Below are 15,531 nucleotides of genomic sequence, written 5' to 3' on the forward strand. Positions count from 1 at the left end.
ATTCAAAGCAAATAGTCCTAGTATGGCTGGCTGATGCAAACAAGCAATTGAACAGATGTGTGAGCAAATCTTACATATCAAGAAAGAAGCAAAGAAGGAGGCTTAAAGATCATCACTTGACTGACCAGATTTAAGGGGCATCTAAACATCATGTGCAACGTATGAACTAACATAAACATTGCATATTCCAAATTCTACAATGGAATGCACATGTATTAGGTTATGCCATGTATGATGATGCCTAAATGTACATATAGTAGGCAGGAGTGAATCATCATTGCAAGCACAATTGAATTGCAGGTTAAGGGCCAGTTCAATTCCGCCTTTTCATGGCATATTGTCAAAATAAACCATAAAAGATGTAATGAAGTCATTTTTGAGTTATGGGCTTGGGCTTAACTAATTTCTCTTTAGAGGGGGGTGTTTCGGGTAGAACATCACTAAAAATTGAAGGGAAGGGGAATAGTGAAATGACTCTGTTGTCTGCCTATATTACACTCAAAATGCAACTACTGATGCCCGTGTCACACCTGACCCTCAAGTAAAAACAAACACGCAAGCATTCATTGCCCTGCCCGCTTGCATCTCCTCTCCCCTTTCCATCTACCTCGATCCCCTGCCTGCAGCACTAGGGTTCCTCCAGCGAGCCGTCGCCACTGGTCCCATCTGACCTGGTCCTCGACGATGCTATGTCCAGCAAGGCTACATGGCCGGCGGGTAGGGGCAAATCTCCCTGGCTACTCCTCCCTCTGGCGCCGCCCCTCAGTCTCATGGTCTCCAGCAGCTGCTCCATTGTGGTTCGTCCAACGCATTACTCCGGCGGGCGCTGCACAACTACGGTTGATGCCACACTGCGGCAGAAGGCACCTTATTCCCCCTCCCCTCCTCCCAGGCCATGGCCTTGAGGTGCTGTTGAAGGATGAGCTCATCCAACAAGGTGAGGATCTCCTCTGATTTTTTGCCAAATTTTCATTCTGATCCACTATACGATGAATTGCTATGAGTTGCTTCTGCTACTGCTATATGATGCATTGCTATGAGCTGCTCCTGCTGCTGCTATATGATGAATTGCTATGAGCTGCTGCTGCTGTATGATGAGTTGCTATGAGCTGCTGCTGCTATATGATGAATTGCTATGAGCTGCTGCTGCTGCTATATGATGAGTTGCTACAAGCCGCTCCTGCTGGTGCTATATGATGAATTACTATGAGCTGCTCCTGCTGCAGCTATATGATGAATTGCTATGAGCTACTCCTGCTGCTGCTATATGATGAATTGCTATGAGCTGCTGCTGGTATATAATGAATTGCAGACTGCTGCTGCTGTATGATGAGTTGCTATGAGCTGCTGCTGCTGCTATATGATGCTTTCAGGTGGTGCTGCTATACGATAATAACTAGCCACTTGGACCATCGAGTTTCAATAAATAATTGTTCTTCATTTAAATGTGGGTCATGTGTTCTTCGTTTAAATTATGCAATGGGATCTCTATGGAAAACATTGACCAAAGTAGATTGTGCCAAGTAGATGGTATCTTTGTATTTGCATTTTGAGCAAATAGTGATGGTCTGTTTTCCTATCATATTAATTACTGCACTGGGTTCAATTTGTAATGTTTGCAAGTCAAATTAATTTCCATATGGGCAGCAAAATGAAAAAATATAATGCAATCTAGACTTTCCACTGATCATACCAAAGATAAGCTGAAAACGCAATGAAAAGAATTGGTTGGCTTATTACATGGAGCTTATATTCACATGTGCTTATTTTCTTAGGATAACTCATAATAACTGTCCCTAAGAAACTTGGCTAATAGAACTGGCATACAAATAACATGTCACGGTGATTGCAATGGAGGAGTGACGTACCATAGCACACTGTATAGGCTCGCCGCTGCCTCTCCTTTTTTGCGATGTTCCATGAATAAACCACCAATTAACGATTGTGTGTGTACCATAAACTAGCCATGGCTCTGTATGCTGGACTAGCAGGCACTCTAAGGGAGCCTAATGTAGTGCACTGGAATTCCTACATGCCACCTACGATTTTGTGTAATGTACTGCCCCTGTTCCTAAATATATGTATTTGTAGAGATTCCAGTATGGACCACATACAGATGTATATAGATGCATTTTCGAGTGTAGATTCACTCATTTTGCTCCGTATGTAGCCTATAGTGGAATCTCTAGAAAGAATTATATTTAGGAACGGAGGTACGAGGTAGTATCATGTATGACATCTACATATCTAATTTAGCAACCAGTAGTAGAAATCATTGTCTGCACAAAGGGATTACTGGTCAAAAATCCTAGCAAAGCACGCTGGCAGGCACAGAACAATACAAGAGAGAGAGACGCGCTTACAAGATCATAGCAATGCCTCAGTCCAGGATCTTGGTTGGCCAAGCTGTTAGATCCAGAAGAAACATCGTCCTTGTAGTTTTTGCCAGCTGCATAACAGGTAACAGCGACCGGTTAGTATATTTGAAGTACATCGGGCAGGTGATGTTGGACAGGTTTAAAGGTGAAAAGTACCTAGGCCGTGGCGGGTGCTTGGCATCTCTCCAGACGGTGGGAATCAGGTTAGAAACGTCGAGGGTGATGACGTTGCGCTGGCTGTCGGGGTCCGGTAAGGAGATCTAGAACCGTCGAGTAGGGTGTTTGTGGAGCGGCTCTGGTAGGGTGGACTACGGTGTGGGCGAAGCGGATATGTGGCCGTGGATGAGGGCGTAGGTGAAGCTGCTCCAGTGGTTGGGTTAAGGATGGTGTCGACGACGCGGATCTGCGGCCGTGGACGGGGCGTCAGAAGCTGCTCCGGTGGTTGGGTTAAGGATGGTGTCGACGATGCGGATCTGCGGTCGTGGATGGGGCGTCAGAAGCTACTCCAGTGGTTGGGTTAAGGGTGGTGTCGACGATGTGGATCTGCGGCCGTGGACGGGGTGTCAGAAGCTGCTCCGGTAGGTTGGATGAGGGTGCGAGGAAGCGGGTCTGAGGCCGTGGACTTGTGAGTTGGCAAAGCGGCCCCGGTAGGGTTGAGAATGGTATGGGCGAAGCTACTCCGATAGGGTTGATGATGGTGTCGGCGAAGCGGCTCCGGTAGGGTTGAGGAAGGTGTCGGCAAAGTGGCTTCGGTAGGGTTGAGGAAGGTGTCGGTGAAGAGGATCATAGGCCGTCGACGGGGGCGTCGGTGGGGCGGCTCCAGGGGGTGTGGACGAAGGGTCTCCGGTGGGGAGTACGAATGAGCCGCTGCAGATGCGCGGCGGTTGATGAGAGTACCGACGAAGCAGATCCGGCGCCGTGGACAAGGCCGGCACTGAATGGGCAGTGGTACGGTGCTGGCTGAGCAGTCTACTTGTTTCTAGGGGAGGTGGGAGGGGTAGATGCGGCCATAGAAGCAGATTTGGCGAGGTGGACGCCGCTGGCAGTGAATGGGCTATGGTACGCCGGTGGATGAGCAGTCTTGGGTTTCGAGAGGGGAGGGGAGAAAGGGCGATGAAGTACGGATGGCGTGATGTAAGATGCTCTGGTGTTGTGGAGTTAGTTGTTTTTACGAGAGGGGGAGAGGAAATGGGGGTGCCATGTAGTGGGGGAACCGGAAGTTACCAGAGCAGCCCTGACCTATCACATAGATGAGGGCGGTATTGTAACTATTGATCTCCGTGCACCAAGGACAAAAGGGGGATTTCGCATGCTAAAGACTAAGGTGGCGGAAATTTTAGAAGGAGGCGGGAGATTTTGCCGCCCGCGGGATCGTTCGTATCCAGTTTCAACTAATTTTGGACCGTGCTAGCGGGAAGGTCATGCTAGACTGTGTACACGGGGCACGCGTCAGCAGTTAATAACTGGTGTGAAGTCCACCCCAGAAAAAAAGACAATAACTCGGGATGATGCGCCGATAACTTGGACGTTCACACGGGTGCGGCCAATCGTACGGGTGTAGTGGTGCGTTCACAAAAAAAGGGATCAAACGCTCAGCCTATGTATTTCTCGTGTAAATAGATAATTTAGTGCCATTGGTTATTTAGTTTAAACATAATGCATTGACGTGTTAGTGTAGAGGCGCACAAAAAGAAATGGATATTGTAGTCAGCTACTTAAAAGTGTTACCTCATATGATTACATAGCCTCCATTTCATAAATTGCGTACCCGTTGAATTCATATATGAATATTACATATATTACTTCAAAATAGAAACTTAAATCATCCAAGACTAATGAATTTGAATGCAAGAGTAACAATGGTGCATGTACATGATAGCTACATTGGTTGTTTGAAGAAACATCACTATAACTTTGGCATGCACAACTGAAAAGGTTTATTTAAATAGAAAAAATGTGATATGTGAGTGTCCAATCTTTATAGCGTTGAATTGATATTGTACCTTTGGCCACGATACGAAGTAGATATTGACTTATGTCCAAGCGATGCACGTCGACGATCGCTAGATAGTGATACGTGAATGAATTGTGCAATCTCTCTCACATGCATACATATCTCATTTCCCTATGGGCACCGGAATCACACACGCGCACTTCGTGTATTTCTCTCCCTCCGCCAAGGTTAAATTCGTCTTTCTACCCCGTCCTACAAGTCTCTCACACAGAAACACACACGCTCTCTATGTCTAACACGCCCACCCCTTTAATTCCGCCCACCCACAGACACTAATGTCTCAAAGTATAATAATGTCTCTCACACATATGCTATCTACCTATCCCTTAATATAGTTAGATATGTGTCACACAAACTCCTTCTCCCTACTAGCAAGATGCCCATGCGTTGCACGGAACATCAAGATGCATTTGTATGAGAAGTTTATCTTGTGGGAGAAAAGGATGAACGAGGGAATGCCTTATTTGCAAATGCGGAGAGGGGTGTGGGTATATTTTTGCAAAATTGTCGTAGTTTCCTTCCTGTCCGTCGGATATAAATCGGATGGCCTATATTACAGGATGGCAGGAACACCATCATCACCAACTCTGTTTTTTATAAGAGTAGAGATATGTGAGTGTCACTGCCTGCCCCCCACACACACCCACACTTCCCAACACCGAAGGAGTAGGGTGACACCTCGATCTTGATACTAATCTATCGACTGGCTTCTCTCTCAAACATACACACACACACTACCCGGCACCGAAGGAGTAGGGTGGCACATCGATCTTGATAATAATCTATCCACCCCTCTTTCAAACACACACACACACACTCGCTAGTTGTGCCTCTATGCCTACCGCGCACACTCTCGATACGTCTTTCTCTCCCCCCCAACAATGACAGCAGAAGGGTGACAACTCGACCTGATCATAATCTGTCAATTGGTTTCTCTCTCAAACATTGTGTCTCGGTGCCTCGCTCGGTAGCCCCGTCGATATGTAGACTTCTCACGCGTGAACAGCTGTAGTGACGATGACGCTAAACCCAGTGTTCCTTGCTTTTACCGGCCTCATGTGATAGTTTTCACCCTGTTTTCTGTTAATTAACAAGGCAACCTTTCCTTTGTTACTACTAGTGAATCTGAAATCATTCAGGGAAGACATAAAATATATCACTTCAACCCAATCATCGCATCAACTATTTTAAAAGAAATTAGCTAGTTGCCTGTGCGTTGCACGGAACATCAAGATGCATTTGTATGAGTAGTTTATCTTGTGATAGAAAAGTTTGAATGAGGGAAGGCCTTATTTGCGAACGTGGAGAGACGTGTGGGTATATTTTTGCAATATTGCCATAGTTTCTTTCCTATCCGTTAGATATAAATCCGACGACCTATATTGCAGGATGGCACGCACACCATCATCACCAACTCTATTTTCTACTCCCTCCGTCCGAAAATACTTGTCATCAAAATGGATAAAAAGAGATGTATCTAAAACTAAAATACGTCTAGATACATTTCCTTTTATCCATTTTGATGACAAGTATTTCCGGACGGAGGGAGTATTTGTCTTTTTAGAGATTTTAACAAGTGACTATGACCAGACCTTACCAACATACTCAAAAAAGTAGTCCATAATTTTGATGTTACCCTCTTTTCTTGGCGGTGCAGTGCCATCTGGATACCTCATAAATAAATCAAGGACAAATCTGACCCCTTCTTGAAAAGACATACGGAGCAAAATGAGTGAATCTACACTCTAAAATATGTCTACATACACATCCGTATGTGGTAGTCCATTTGAAATCTGAAAAAGACAAATATTTAGGAATGAATGGAGTATATATAAGAGCAGACATGGAGATATATCTCCAGCATGGTCTAGAACAAAAATGTGCTGGGCTAGTTAGCGCCCGATGCTCGCAACGCGATGACATGAGTTTGAATTCTGTCTTTTAACTTTATATTTTTATACTATATATTACTCACTATATATTACTCTACTAATTTAATATATACTTCTTTTGCTACTGTACTGACAGTGGAACCCATAGAGTACTTAGAATACAAGATTAAGGATTGACTTGTTTCTTTTTAACTTTCTGTACGAAGCTGTAGCCACCCTGCAAGTCACGTGTACACTGTACATGCAATTAAGTTTTTATAGAGGGACAATCATACAGGCAATTAACTCAAATGGATTGGATGTCACTCTATTATTTCCAGCATAAAGAGCATCTCCAACGGCAGCCGGCAAATTTCCTCCCGCTTCCTTAAGCGGAGGACGACATCAAATGCCAGCGGCATGCATTTTTACAACTCTAACCAACCAGATGAAATTCATGCAAACATGGTCTGATTTCATATAAGCATGAAGGATTTCGTATAAAAAAGCCGGATCTTCATATAAACATGATGGATTTCATTACATTTACATGAACTAAGAGGTGCCAATCCGGCTCTCTTGTATAATTAATACTCCCTCTGTCCGGAAATACTTGTCCTAGAAATGGATGTATCTAGACTTATTTTAGTTCTAAATGGCCGCCCGCGGATCCCTTTGTCTTCCTCATGTCCATCAGACACTTGCGGGGTCGACGAAGGTCCTCGGAAGAGACGAAGCAGCAAAGAAACCACCTGAATCCACGGTCGTCGCCTCGGTGGTGGCCTTCATGGGTCCCAAGTGGCGGCGGCCTCCCGTGTTCTACTTCTCCTCGATGATGGCGGCGTACACGGAGAAGCTGGCCACCGACTCGTCGCTCTCCACACACCCGACTTCTATCTCTGCCTGCATGCCGCTGCCGCAGGCACGGGAGGCGTGGCCACCGCAGACACTGGTGGCGCAGTACGACGCGGCAGCGACGGCGCCCGTACCGGCGTGCTCGCCGCCGTGCCGGCGTGGAGCAACTCGCCACTCCTCATCGAGCTGAACTGGAGCAGCGAGTTGCTGAACCACGCGCCTTCTTGGGGAGGCAATTGGCTCCGTCGGGCCAAGCGAGGTTGGTGAAGCACCAAGCGGCCTCACCCGTATTCGGAGGTCTCGGCGGGCCACCCAGCCGGGTAATATGCCGGAGAACGGCTCATCGGAAGCCATCGGAAGAGTGGAGAAAATGGTGAAGGAGGAGATGGGGGAGCGGCTGAGGGGTGCAATTCTTGCCTGCTGTCTGTCTGGCCTCGTGTAAATAGATGGCGGACGGTAGGAGCTTGGCCGGCGTCTGGCCTCGTTTAAACTGAGGGCGGATGAGAGGAGCTCAGCCGGTGTTGCGTTTAATTCCGGCCCGCTCATGAATGGACGTGTGGCCGGAGTAGGATTCTCGGTTTGCATGCAGGTTTAACGGAGGGGTTTAATGGAGGCGTCGGGCGTGCAGTGGGCGGCGCAGTACTATTCGATTTGACAGCAGTAATGAGCCGTCAAATCACAAAGGCCCTCGCCTCTCGTGAAACCGACTGAGCTAGACTGCCCCGCCCTCTAGCCTTTTAAAAAATGTATATACTCCACTTTTGTATAGTAGTAGTATCGATGGATTGCGCCATGGAGCAAAACTTGAAATTAATAAAAAGGCGGTACATATAAAGAGGGAGTATTCGATTTGACAGAGGGCGGCGCAGTTCCCGATACGGCTTTAATGTAGACGAGGGAGGGAGTAGCGGTTCCCAATATGTTGAACGGCCAATGCATCCTGCTTCAATTAATGCATGAGGGAAGTAATGGGAGGAGGTCCAGGAAAAGAGGCTGCACGATGTGAATGCAACGCAGTTTGCCCTCATTGCCCTCATATAAAGGCGCCCCTCCATTCCAATGCATCTACCACATCGTACGCACCTAAGCATTTGCCTAAGCACCTACACTAAGCGCAAAAGAGCTCACTCCAGACCCATGGCGGCGATGCGCGTGAGCGGCCAGCGGCCGTGCCAGATGGTCCATGACGCCGGCCTGCGGCATGGCGCCAAGGATCGTCTCCAGACGGTGTTGGAGACTGGCTGGTGGATGGCCGCCGTTGACGCCAACTACGACTCTCAATCGGACTAGATGATCGTTGCCACTAGCAACAAGTTCACCGTCCTCAAGAAGCTCGCGGACGACATCGCCGTACTCCTCTAGCCCACGCGCCCGGGCTCCTCATTGCCTGCCACCCTAATCGGCCTCCATGGCCGGAACCTCTTTCAAGCACTGGTGGCCATGCGACTGCCTGCCGACGCCATGAAGAATGTCCACCTGGAGGTCACGCTCGCTGCAAGGCGCCTCGCCCTACAAGAATTCGTCGACCTACACATCCACGTGTACGAGGAAATTGTGTACATAGGTATCTACAAGGCCAGTGAGGACGCTACGACTTTGGCCTTCCTCAACTGGCTGGAAGCCTTGGATGCCTTTGCTGAGAAGCACCTCGACCTCGCCACAAAAGCCGCCGCTCCTTAGCCGCCGGTCGGTGGCCCGGCGCACTAAGTTGAGGAGGAGGAGGTCGTACGTTCATGGATCCATCTTTCTTCTTGCCTTCTGTAACCACCACTGCGATCGCATCATCGTGGCCTTGATTCTTATTGTGCTGTTGCATTCTCGTTCCAGTCAATACCGACATGTGCGATCCCTTTGCTTAATTATATGCATCACTGTAACTACTAATCCATCCGTCAATTTATAAGTTTTGCTTACCTTTTCCATCAACTCGTGCAACGCGCGGGAATCTTGCTGGAAACACTAGAATATGTCTATATAATCCGTATGTGATAGTCCATTTGAAATCTCAAAAAAGACAAATATTTAGGTACGGAGGGAGTAATATATTAGGAGTATATCAAAACAATAGTGATTTCTTTCAAGTTTGTGAACAAATACTACTATTCTACTACTTTGGATCCATCGCAACGCACGGGCACATTACTGGTAAAAGGAAAAGGTCTGCTGCGTTCACGTCGCACCCCCACACGCCCGGGAATCGAGAGTACAACACGGCCCGTCCGGCACGACACATAGCTTAGGGAAGGCGTGTTGCCTAGCATTTTCACTTTCATGTGGGACCTTCATTGAGCAAACCGACACCCCGCCCACCGCCGGGTTGGAAAACAGAAATGAGGGGAAGATCTAGCTGTAGCACGAAAGCCAAGAAATTTGGTGTCAGACGGGGCTCGTTGATAGAGTAGGAGCATTCCATACTAGTACTACTCCTACTAGTACCAAATTTGTACTCCTAATACTATATTACTAGTACTACCACTATACAACTAGTAGGTACGTGCACGACACAACATCGTAGGAACAAAAAACGGGAAGATCTTGTTTTGGGCGATTTATCTTTTTTTCAATCAACATAGTATGAATAATATGATGTGGGGGGCACCCATGAAGCTTATGTGCTTGGTTTCATGGCTACGGAAGGTTAGAGAAAAATAAATAGATAGTGTTTAGAGTGCACTCCACTAAATAGATATACTTTGGATCCATTGCAACGGACCGGCACATCTATATCTATACCCCCTATATAGAGTGTGAAAAACTTTGAAAGTTGGTCGTTGGATGAAGCCAATCCGACGGTACAAAGAAGGCAAATCCGAGCACTACTGGCCGTTGGATATCATCCACCAGATTCTGCCACATGTATAATCTAGAAGACTCCATGGTTGAACTTAATTCATGACTAACTTTGCCACAACTAAGCTTAGTCAAAGTTATTAGTTCTTCAAAATGAGAGCCACAAGTTGGCAAGCCTAAGGGAATCTTGCCACATTTTTTGTGTGTATGTCATGTGGGGCCTTAGTGTGGCTTGCCTAAGGTGTGGCTTGAACCAAACAATCACCTAAGTTAATCAAACTTGCCTAACATTACATTCCACCAGATTTTGCCACATGTTAGAATCCAGAAAGCTCCACATGTAGAAGCATAATGCACAAACCACCAGAATCTCATGCGTGCAATGCACGTGTACCTTACTGGTACTAGTTGGTCGTAGTAAGAAAAAAATTCCAGTTTTGGCACGAGCTCGTACTGCGGGAGCACCACAAGGCCTGCCGCAGGAGTTACATTTCCCTCTCGGGGCCCACGGGACCGAATTTCAGTGGCTTAGTGCCCGGCCTATGAGTCAATGACATGCGGACCTTAAATGTGGCTGGCCCACATGTCATTCTCATGGTGGTGGCATGGTTCGTGACTCACTCATTCGAGATGAACCGGCTGGTGGTGGCGTGGCCGTGGTGAGGGTGCCACAGCTGGGCATCGGGGCGTTACTAGGCGTAGATGGCCACACCGGCGGGTACTACCTGTAGTACATAAGGGGCTGTTTGGTTTTAGGACTAGCATTGCCATACTTTGCCACACATTTTTGCCAAACTTGACTAAGGTTAGTTCATCAAAATAAGAGCCACAAGTTGGCAAGCCTAAGGGAATCTTGCCACACTTTTTGTGTGTATGCCATGTGGGGTCCAAGTGTGGCTTGCCTAAGGTGTGGCTTGAACCAAACACTCACCTAAGTTGGTCAAACTTGCCTAACCTTAGGTGTGGCAATCTTTGGCAAAGTTAGTCACAAACCAAAAAGCCCCTAAGTACTCCAGCTGAGGATTCATGCCCGGGATGAAATGTGTCATAGCCGCTGGATGAAAATTCGATGGTGCGAGAGTACGGATCGGAGCACAGTAGCAGAGAAGGAAAACCACATCCAATCAGGTGTGTCTGTGGTAGAAAGTTGATGGTCGCCGCAGTTCAGCTGGCCCGCATGTCATGCACACAAAGGCAGATGAGCGTTGGGGCCGAGAGGGATGAGGGGCACGTCGGGGGGATGAGGATCCCCTGACGCGAAAAATCCTACCATTCTGTCACTGACATGTGGGACCCATAAGCATGGGTCCCACCTGTCAGCGAAGGAAAGGCAGGGCAAGGCAGTGATAGCCACGTCAGAGGTTCCGTGTCCACGTCGGGGGACGTCGTGCCGTGGGTTGGAGTGGCGTCGTGGGAATCGCGTGTGGGTGTGGCAGTGGTAGAAACAAGAAACGTGACGGTCGCCGTGGTTCAACTTCCATGGACAAGCTGTCATGTCTGCTGACACATGTATATCAAAACTAGAGTGTTTATATTTCAAGCACGTGAACAAGTATTATTCTACTACTTTGGATCCATTGCAACGCACGGGCCAGCACATTGGTAGTAGTAGTGTCCATCTCTATCTCTAGAGGCCTTCCCTCGTTCATCCTTTTCTCTCACAAGATAACCTACTCATACAAAGCGTCTTGATGTTCCGTGGAATGCACGAGGATGTTTCCTTGGGGGTATCTCCAGCACGGCATGGCCATAGTTGCAAGTTGACGCCCCTTGAGATGCCGACGTTGAGGGGCACTCGGATTTCCTCCGATGAGCAGGTAAGATGAGTTTGATCACATAGTAAATGCATTCTAAAGACTACTTCCGTGTCCATTTCCTAATTCTCCCCCTGCCCACTGTTTCACAGGTTAGGCTCGGTGCGAGTGGAGATTGGCTTGCATATGTACGGGAGGGTACCAACATCAATTTGCGCAACATTTACAATGGTGACACCGTTCCCGTAGAACCTTTGTCCAACATTGGGATCAGGCATGCAACGGGCCACCGCATGAATTGGTACGATGGAACCACGGTGAGATTGAATAAGATAGCACGAACCTTGCACATGGCGGTCAAAGGTGGACCATGCTGTCTGCGGCCGATTTATTGCCGTACGAGTAGGAAGACGATGTGCTCCTTTCTAACCGCATCTTCGCGGTGACAAACCAGGGGACTTATTTTGTATGGGACACATCCTATGATATACTCCCTCTCTCCCAGTTTATTTGTTTTGAATCTTTTCGTTTTATAAGTTTCAAATTCAAATTTAGAGCTCCCCATCACATGTTGAGATTACAATGTCCATTAAATCGTTGCGTGCATGTATAGTAAAGAAACAAATCTCGAGTTTGGCACGAGTTCGTGCTGCGGGAGCACCACAAGCCCTGGCGCAGGGGTTACATTTCCCTCTCAGGGCCATCGGGACTGAGCTTCAGCGCCTTACTACACCTACCTTTGAGTCAATAACATGTGGACCCGATAGGTGACTGGTTCACATGTAATTCTCCCATAGGCAGAGGGGCAGTGGGGCCAAGAGGGGTGAGCCGCCGGTCGGGGGACGTGTGGTTTCATGGGTTCGAGCGGCGTCGTGGGAATCGCGGGTGGCTGTGATAGAAACTTGATGCTCGCCGCATTTTAGGTGGCCCACATGTCATGCACACAAAGGCAGAGGGGCGGTGCGGCCGAGAGGGGTGAGGCGCATGTCGGGGGGCGTGGTGTCGTGGGTAGGAGAGGCATCATGGGAATCGCGAGATGAAACGTGATGGTCGCTGTAGTTGAACTTCCATGGACAAGCTGTCATGTCTATGGACACATGCACTGCATACCAATCACTAGAAGGAGTAGCAGAGAAAGCTATATATGCGGATAAATAGTTCCTTATAGTCAAGCGGACCCACGCTACTACTCTGTTCCAAAGATATGCACACCATCGAAATAGTTCATCTATATCAATATACACCGAGAGGGAATAATTTTTTTTACAAGAGAGGAAATGGTTCATCCATCCATAATGCCCTCCTGCTAGTGCAGCCTTTTCTTCTTCTTTTTCTGCTTCTTCTTCTTCTTCTTCTTCTTCTTCTTATTGTTCTCATTCTCTGTGGGAGACGGCTTCGCAACAAGCTCTTTGGACCTTGCAGCTATCTCGAAACTCACACGGGCATCGAGGGAAGCATATTTTATCTGCTCGTATGTCAAGGGATAATTCTCCCATTTAGACGACCTTAATGCCACCGTCTCGTCACCCTTATGAAGATTTGTACCGAGCACAAAATTTGCTATGTCGAATAGGGATGGTGTCTGTTTATCACAATCTTCTACAGGAATTTTGATTCTAGTTTGTAGGTCAGCGATGCTTTTCAAATCAAGGTTGTATGGCTCCAGCTTCTATTTGTCCCCTTCGATGGCTGCACCACAGAAGTATACGTCCTCCCGAGACAAGAAATCGTGAATCTCACCTGGTATGGAGGGTGAGTGTATGATGTGGTACACCAAAACATCATCTTCGTGGCACAACTGAAGGACGGCGGCGCACTGGATCTTCCTAGGGGCACGCTCCGTGTACTCTGCGTCGAGACCGATGACCCTCGTCTGTACCTTTTCGAGGGAGTTGGATACATTGTTGATCCACTGCCGAACAACCCTTGGGTGGACGGTGACGGTGGCAACTATGCGCATCGAGCCTTCGAAGAGGACATGTTGGATGCTAAAAACCTGCATCTCGATCTCTTCCGCCATTTGGAACCGCTGGAACGGAGGGCTATGGTTTGGAGAATTAGGATTAGATGGCTAATCTAACTGAAGTAGTAGATGATTATTTAAAGAGGTTAAAACAATGTGAACGCAGTGGGGTTTGGATGCAAATGAAGACGAAGGGGAGGTGAAGAAGCCGAGGAGAATCGGGTCCCGATGGAGAAGTAAATGGGAGAAGTGGCGTGCAGGCAGTTGATTAGACGGCTAGGTAGACTAAACAAAAAGGCTATGCGGGTAGACTGATGAGTCGTACCTGCTCGTGTACGTGCCATCCTTCCTGATAGGCGGGACCTATGCAAACAGATAAAAAAATGTGTCGTAGTTTTTTTTGAGCGCGTGAGTGGGAGATACAACATTCTCTGGTTAAGGAATACTCCCTCCGTTTAGGTGAGTATAAGTCACCTAATGAAAATCAGGTTTTCCCAAAACCTTTAGGCGTGGAGCATTAACTTCCTGCTCGATCCCCTCCCAGCCTCATTAGCCAGCATTCTCTTCCTCTACTGCCGCGTTCTACCTTTCCATTTTTCCTCTTCTCAAGTGTGGAGCGATCTGCATGCCGTCCTTGATACACCAGAACGGCCACTGCATGCATCGCGGTGGGGCGTTGATTGGGCATGCACGAGAATTTGGTTAGTCCCGCCTTCGCTCGCTGCATGCTGTCGCTCAACAATGGCATGGCGGCGCTTGACGACCAGTTTGCTGGCAAAGTGCTGATGGTAACCATCAATGGTGACCGGCCTCCCGTCTCGCCGGACGACCTTGTCAAAGCTCTTGGCATTGCGCACGGCATCCAAATAAGTGACTTGCTCGTCGAAGTCTGTCCGCCACCGGCTGATTTCTTCGTCAGGTTCCGGACAACTTTTGACTGCAGTCATGTGTTCGAATCTTCCTGGCATTTGTTCTGCGATGGCGCGCTGGTGAGCTTTGATCGGTGGCACCCAGGATGGGGCTCGGTGCCCTCTGAGCTTGAGTTTTTTACAAAGCTTACCTTCCACGGCATGCCTCGACGTGCTTGGTGTTGGGTTTCGTAGTAATTTCAAAAAAATTCCTACGCACACGCAAGATCATGATGATGCATAGCAATGAGAGGGGAGAGTGTTGTCTACGTACCCTTGTAGACCGCAACGGAAGCGTTGACGCAACGTAGAGGAAGTAGTCGTACGTCTTCCGATCCGACCGATCCAAGCACCGTTACTCCGGCACCTCCGAGTTCTTGGCACACGTACAGCTCGATGACGCTCCCAGGGCTCCGATCCAGCAAAGCTTCGGGGATGAGTTTCATCAGCACAATGGCGTGGTGACGATGATGATGTTCTACCGACGCAGGCTTCGCCTAAGCACTACTACGATATGACCGAGGTGGAATATGGTGGAAGGGGGCACCGCACACGGCTAAGGAACGATCACGAAGATCAACTTGTGTGTCCTAGGGTGCCCCCTTGCCTCCGTATATAAAGGATCCAAGGGGGGGGGGTGCGGCTGGCCTAGAGGAGGCGCGTAGAAGGAGTCCTACTCCTACCGGGAGTAGGACTCCCCTCCCGTTCCTTGTCCAACTAGGAGAGGTCGAGGGAGAGAAGGAAAGGGGGGGCGCCGCCCCTCCCTTCTTGTCCAATTCGGACTAGGGGGAGAGGGGGCGCGCGGCCTGCCCTGGCAGCCCCTTCCTCTTCTCCACATTAGGCCCATAAGGCCCATTAACCCCCCGGGGGGTTCCGGTAACCCCCCGGTGCTCCGGTTTTATCCGAAACTTCCCCGGAACCCTTCTGGTGTCCGAATATAGTCGTCCAATATATCAATCTTTATGTCTCGACCATTTCGAGACTCCTCGTCATGTCCG

The sequence above is a fragment of the Triticum urartu genome, chromosome 5A (assembly GCF_056163025.1).
Source record: "Triticum urartu cultivar PI428250 chromosome 5A, HENAU_Tu73, whole genome shotgun sequence".
Lineage (NCBI taxonomy): Eukaryota > Viridiplantae > Streptophyta > Magnoliopsida > Poales > Poaceae > Triticum > Triticum urartu.